The sequence below is a fragment of the Eulemur rufifrons genome, chromosome 1 (assembly GCF_041146395.1).
Source record: "Eulemur rufifrons isolate Redbay chromosome 1, OSU_ERuf_1, whole genome shotgun sequence".
Taxonomy (NCBI): domain Eukaryota; kingdom Metazoa; phylum Chordata; class Mammalia; order Primates; family Lemuridae; genus Eulemur; species Eulemur rufifrons.
The window spans coordinates 17,828,625-17,834,858 of NC_090983.1; positions in this window are offsets into that span (position 1 = coordinate 17,828,625).

Below are 6,234 nucleotides of genomic sequence, written 5' to 3' on the forward strand. Positions count from 1 at the left end.
GAATTGAATGCCTTGAATGCAAACAAGTGGTGCAACGATATGGGGAGTGATTAGAGACATAGCCTTGAAAACTGAATGATGCTATCACTCACACCCCAGGCTGTGGGCCATTTGATCTCCGTTCTGTACATATAAAAAGGGGCTCAGCCTGATAGTGGGGGTCACAGGAAAAATCCTGGCCCAAAACCTCCTCAGTTACCTGAGGAGTTGGCTGCCACTTCCTGCCCAGATCACTTGGGAAGGTGATCCTCAAATGGCTCCTTATTGGCTAATCATCCTTAAACGTCAGGAAGATTTAGGATTCCACGAAGAAATGCTTGTGAGAATCAAACTAGCAGTATTATTTGTGCGTATGTGTGTGTTATAATACATTGTATGTATTTCAAGTTCTCGAAATGTTTAAAATAATTTGGCATATTGAAGTGCATAAAAGACAAGCCTGAAGATTCTGATTTAAATTGGGCAGTTGAATAATTTAGACTTGTCATTTTTAAGTTAAAGTCTTACTAGAGTGTAAGTAGAACCAGAATATTAAAAATAAAAAAACTTGAAATTTACTATATTTGAGGTATGGTGAGGTGGCTCATGGCTGTAATCCCAGTACTTTGGGAGGCTGAGTTAGGAGGATAGCTTGAGGCCAGGACTTCAAGACCAGCCTGGGTAACAGCGTGAGACTCTGCATCTATGAAAATTTTTTTTTTTAATTTTAAAATTTACTATATTTGTATGTTTATTTTTTTTTAGGTTGCAATAAAAGTACTTGGGAGGCTGGTTTGTCAATCAATTGCTTTTTAAAAGGAAATAAAATATATTGAATGAATAAATGCAGTATAAACTGCATAAAGCAATTTTAATTTTGAAAAGAGGACTGATTATTAATCCAAGCCCCCTTAAAAGTTAACATTCAAGCTGGGCATGGTGGGCTGTGCCTATAATCCCAACATTTTGGTAGGTTGAGGCAGGAGGATCTCTTGAGCCCAGGAGTTCAAGGCTAGCCTGGGCAACATAGTGAGACCCTGTCTCTGCAAACAAATTAAAAAATTAGTCAGGCATGCTGGTGCATACCTGTAGTCCTGGCTACTCAGGAGGGCTGAGGTGGGAGGATGGAAGTTCAAGGTTTCAGTGAGCCTGGGTGACAGAGTAAGATCCTATGTTAAAAAAAAAAAAAGTTTAAAAAATACATATGTTTCTAAATTTTCATGTTAAGATATTGAGTATTAATTTTTAAAAGCCAAGATGAATTGTAAATAACCTTTTCTTTGCATATGAGCCACTGTCAATGGCATTAATAAAACTCATAGCTGCTTAGGAAAGCAGTTTGGCAGTTTCTCAAAAACTTAAATGTGGAGTTACTATATGTCTCAGCAATTCCACTCCTAGGTATATACTCAAGAGAATCGAAAACCTATGTCCTCACAAAAACTTGTATATATTCATGTTCATCGCATTGTTCATAATAGTCAAAAAGTGGAAACAATCCAACTATCAACTGTTGAATAGATAAGATGTATATGCATATGATGGAATATTATTTGGGTATAAAAAGAAATAAAGAACTGATACGAGCTACAGCATGGATAAACTTTGAAAACATGTCGAGCAAAAGAAGCCAGTCACAAAAGACCACATATTGTATGATTCCATTTATATGAAATGTGCAGAACAAGCTAATGTATGGAGACTGAAAGTAGATTAGTGGTTGCCTAGCGTTGGCTGGGTGAGGCCGTGGAGGAAGGGAGTGATGTCAAATGGGCACACGGTTTCTTTTTGGGATGATGAAATGTTCTAAAATTAGATTGTGGTCCTGGTCACAAAACCGACTAAAAATTGCTGAGCTGTACACCTTAAAAGGGTGAATTTTGTGCTATGTGAATTATATCTCAATAAAGCTGTTTATAAAATATAGAGGATTAATATAAAAGCTAAAGAAACAAGCAAACCCTATTGCTTTCATAATGTGAATTACACAAAGTTAGATAAAATTGTTTGGATTATTAGGACAAAGTTAAAAAAAAAGAAAGAAGCAAATTATGGTCTAAATGTTCTATCAGAGATACCCACATAGTTCTCTGCCTATGCCCTCTCCTCCCCTGCTGCTGTCCCGAACCCCTGCCCTGAGGGAAGGTTGGCTTCCCATGTCCTCTTCCCTCTGAGGCTCTCTCCCAACATCTCTCTCTGTGGCCTCCTCTACTGCCTAGGGGTCCTGCCTGCCTGTCGTCACAGGCTCCCCACCTCCTGGGGGCTCTTCTCAACTCTCTCTTGTCTCCCACCAAAATTCCATCCCCCTTGGGGCTGGCTGTTTCCTGCTGGCTGCTAGGGGGAAAACAGTTGGGCAAAGCAGAAGGACTAGCACCCAGTCTGTTGTCTTTTTTTTCTTTTTTGAGACAGGGTCTCACTGTGTTACCTGGTCTCCCTGTGTTAGAATGCAGTGGCATCATCACAGCTGACTGCAACCTCTAACTCCTGGACTCAAGCGATCCTCCTGCCTTAGCCTCCTGAGTTGCTAGCTGGGACTACAGGCATGTGCCACCATACCCAGCTAATTTTTCTATTTTTTATAGAGATGGGGTCTCACTATGTTGCCCAGGCTGGTCTCAAACTCCTGAGCTCAACGGATTCTTCTGCCTTGGTCTCCCAAAGTGCTAGGATTATAGGCGGGAGCCACCACATCTGGCCTGTTGTCCACTTTTTAACCCTCTGCAAGAGATCTATGAAAAATCATTGTTTTGCTCCTTAAGCCAGTGTAAGAACAACTTGGAGCGGGTTGACATACTAGCTGTGTGGCACTGGGTAGGCTGGCCCCTCTGAGCCTGAGATGGACAGTCTCCCGAGTGCTCAGGTAGGCATCCACTGAACAACTGCTAACCTAGAGGGGGCTCACTATGCGCTGAAGGTATTAACTCATTCAGTCCTCACAATGAGCTGCTAAGGTAGGTACTATCATCATCCCCATTTGACAGATGAGAAACTGAGGTACAGAAAGGTTAAGTAACCTTCACCAGCTAATATATGGAAATTAGGGACTCCAACTCAGATGGCCTGGCTCCAGAGTCAGCATCCTTACTCTGTCACCCAGGCTGTAGTACAGTGGTGTCATCATAGCTCACTGTAACCTCAAATTTGTAGGCTCAAGTGATCCTTCCACCTCAGCCTCCCAAGTAGCTGGGACCACAGGTATGCATTACCATGTCTGGCCAATTTTTAAATTTTTGTAGAGATGAGGGTCTCACTGTGTTGTTCAGGCTGGTCTCAAACTCGACCTCAAGCAATCCCCCTGCCTTGGCCTCCTAAGGTGCTGGGATTACAGGCGTGAGCCACCGCGCCCGGCCTAGAGTCTGTGTTCTTAATTGCTTTGTTCTAATGTTCCTGACAGAATTGCCCTAAGTTCAGTAATAACAGTCGCAGGAGAGAGAGGCTGCTGTTAACTGAACACTGTGCCTGTCATTCAGTTTTTCCACCCACTCTAGAATGAGGCTCAGTGATACCAAGTCACTTGTCCAGTGACACGGAGCCAATCAGAGCAGAATCTAAATTTGTACCCTGATGAGTCCAACTTGGGAGGCTGGTTTGTCAATCAATTGCTTTTTAAAGGGAAATAAAATATACTGAATGAATAAATGCAGCATAGGCCGGGCGCGGTGGCTCACGCCTGTAATCCTAGCACTCTGGGAGGCCGAGGTGGGCGGATCGTTTAAGCTCAGGAGTTCGAGACCAGCCTGAGCAAGAGCGAGACCCCATCTCTACTAAAAATAGAAAGAAATTATATGGACAGCTAAAAATATATATAGAAAAAATTAGCCGGGCATGGTGGTGCATACCTGTAGTCCCAGCTACTTGGGAGGCTGAGACAGGAGGATCCCTTGAGCTCAGGAGTTTGAGGTTGCTGTGAGCTAGGCTGACGCCACGGCACTCACTCTAGCCTGGGCAACAGAGTGAGACTCTGTCTCAAAAAAAAAAAAAAAAGAATAAATGCAGCATAAACTGCATAAAGGAATTTTAATTTTGAAAAGAGGACTGATTATTGAAAAGAGGCTGTCTATTTATACCATCCTGTCCAGCATTTGGCCTGAGCCTGGTGTATTTACATACCCTTGGTATTAGGTTCCCACCGGCTTACCAAGGCTCCATCTGTGGGCAGGGCTTTGGAGGACTAAGCCCACCCCCAACACACACATGCACTCCAGGGCTCGCACGTTCATTTCTACAACTTCCCCTTCATCTGTTCTTCCCTGGACTGAGGAAGGCTACCCACTTAGGCTCTCTTCCCTTTCTTCTTTTCCTCCCCCAAAGAAAGACAGCTTAGGATCCAGGAAAAATATGAAACAAACCCAAACTGTTTGCTGGTTATTTTAAAAACTGCATATTATTCAAATACCTTTGAGGCTGTTTGTCCACCTCCATTTCCTCTATAAAATTAATCATCGTGCCAGAAATCTGATGTAACATTTTTCAATGTGACTTCATATGCCTTTTCTCATCTGACCTTCCTCATAGCCTCCAATAAGTGGATTTGTTGGTGAAGGTTTATGATTTTGCTGTCTTGCATCATTTCTGGTATCAGGCACCCTATTCATTTGGGGACCCCCCCTCCCTACTTTGAGTCCAAAGTAGTTCAGTTGGGTCTAACACTCCCCTTCCATCAGAGAAGCCCATTTCCCTGACTCCTATGATTGGCTCAGGACTGGGCACATGACCCAAGCTGGACTAATGAAACTCAAGTCCTGGAACTACTGCAGGTAGTTTGATGATCTAGTATACTGCCTGCAAGGCTGGAACCTCTAGAGACCATCTTTCCACTGCAGGGAGAAAGCCTGGCAGAGAATGATGATACAGAAGAAAGCAGAGCTGAATGAAGATTCATTCCCTTTGAATCGTTGGATTCAGCCATGCCTGAAGCCACCATGACATAATCCCACACTTCTCAATTTAATGAGCTGATAAATTCTCCTTTTAAGTTGCTTTATGTTGAGTATTTGTCATTGGCATCTAAAAGGGTTCCGACTCATTTATGGTTGTGGCCACTGTGGCCAGTGGTTGTCCTCTCCATTGGAAGGTGAAGAAACTGAAGTCAGGGAAATGACTTGCCCAAGGTCACTTGGATGCGGAATGACAGAGCTGGGACTGGAACCAGGGTCTCTAAGGCCAGTAATATCTGCTGTCCTGAAAGCAAAATTCATGTGGTCTGATTGTTACTGGTCAGTGCCAGCCCCAGGAGACTCACGTGCTCATCATTTGGGACAGATGGCCCAGTGGGAGGATCACACAAGGCTCTGGGAAAATGCTCCAGAGAACTGTCACCAAGTGCTCCTCGAAGCTGGGCATACCCAGAGTGAACTGCATAGTCCAGGGCCTGGTCTTGGGGCTCGTCTGCCCAAGATAGCAGTGACCTAAGCACATCACAGAGCACACAGAACTGCCCTTCCAAAGGTGAAGACCACGACTCATTCCTCCAACCCCAGCCCAGGTACAGCGGCGATCAAGGACAGTGATCAAGGACAGTGCCAAGGTCCTTGGCCTGGGGGGCCTGGGGTGAGGAGCGCCTAAGAGGGGAGGCTGAACTGTGGCCGGGGGTGGGAAAACTGTGTCCTGGGCTGGCCCCAAGGAAGCAGGGAGCTGAGCCAGTGCTTCCTGGTCTTCAGCCATACCGGGGCCACTTTCAAGAGTTTTGCCATAGCCAAAGGCCACCTTTACTTTGTATTTTCCTATGTCAATAAATATCTCTAATTCCTTTCAGGAACTGAAAACCAGTGTCACTTGTCAAAAATAAATATTGACCCCAAAGAAAAATACAATGAAAACAAAACAATGTTGTTAAAGTTCAACTAGAGATAGTTGCCAACTAAGATGTGGACCTGGAGCCTGGCTCTTTCTTTTTAGAGAGGCATTAAAGACGGGCTAGCGCCATGCCCTTGACGTGCTGTGACTTCATAGGACTTCAAGGGCACATACTGTGATCACATATAATCACTCCCCCGTGGCCAGTGGTACACCTGTGCATCTCAAGCTTCGGACAACACTGACATAAGCAAATTGCAAACCCTGAACAAACACACATGGGAAGTGGGAGTAATATATTTCGGGCATCGTTCCTGACCAAAGCTCTTGAAGTTCAGTAACTCCAAGTTAGAGGGCCCAGAACCAAGATGGGAAAATAGCAAGAAGGTTCTCTGCTATTTTCACTCGCGCAGCAGTAAAGATAAGCTGTTGAGTGATCAAGCCTCGGTTAAATCATTC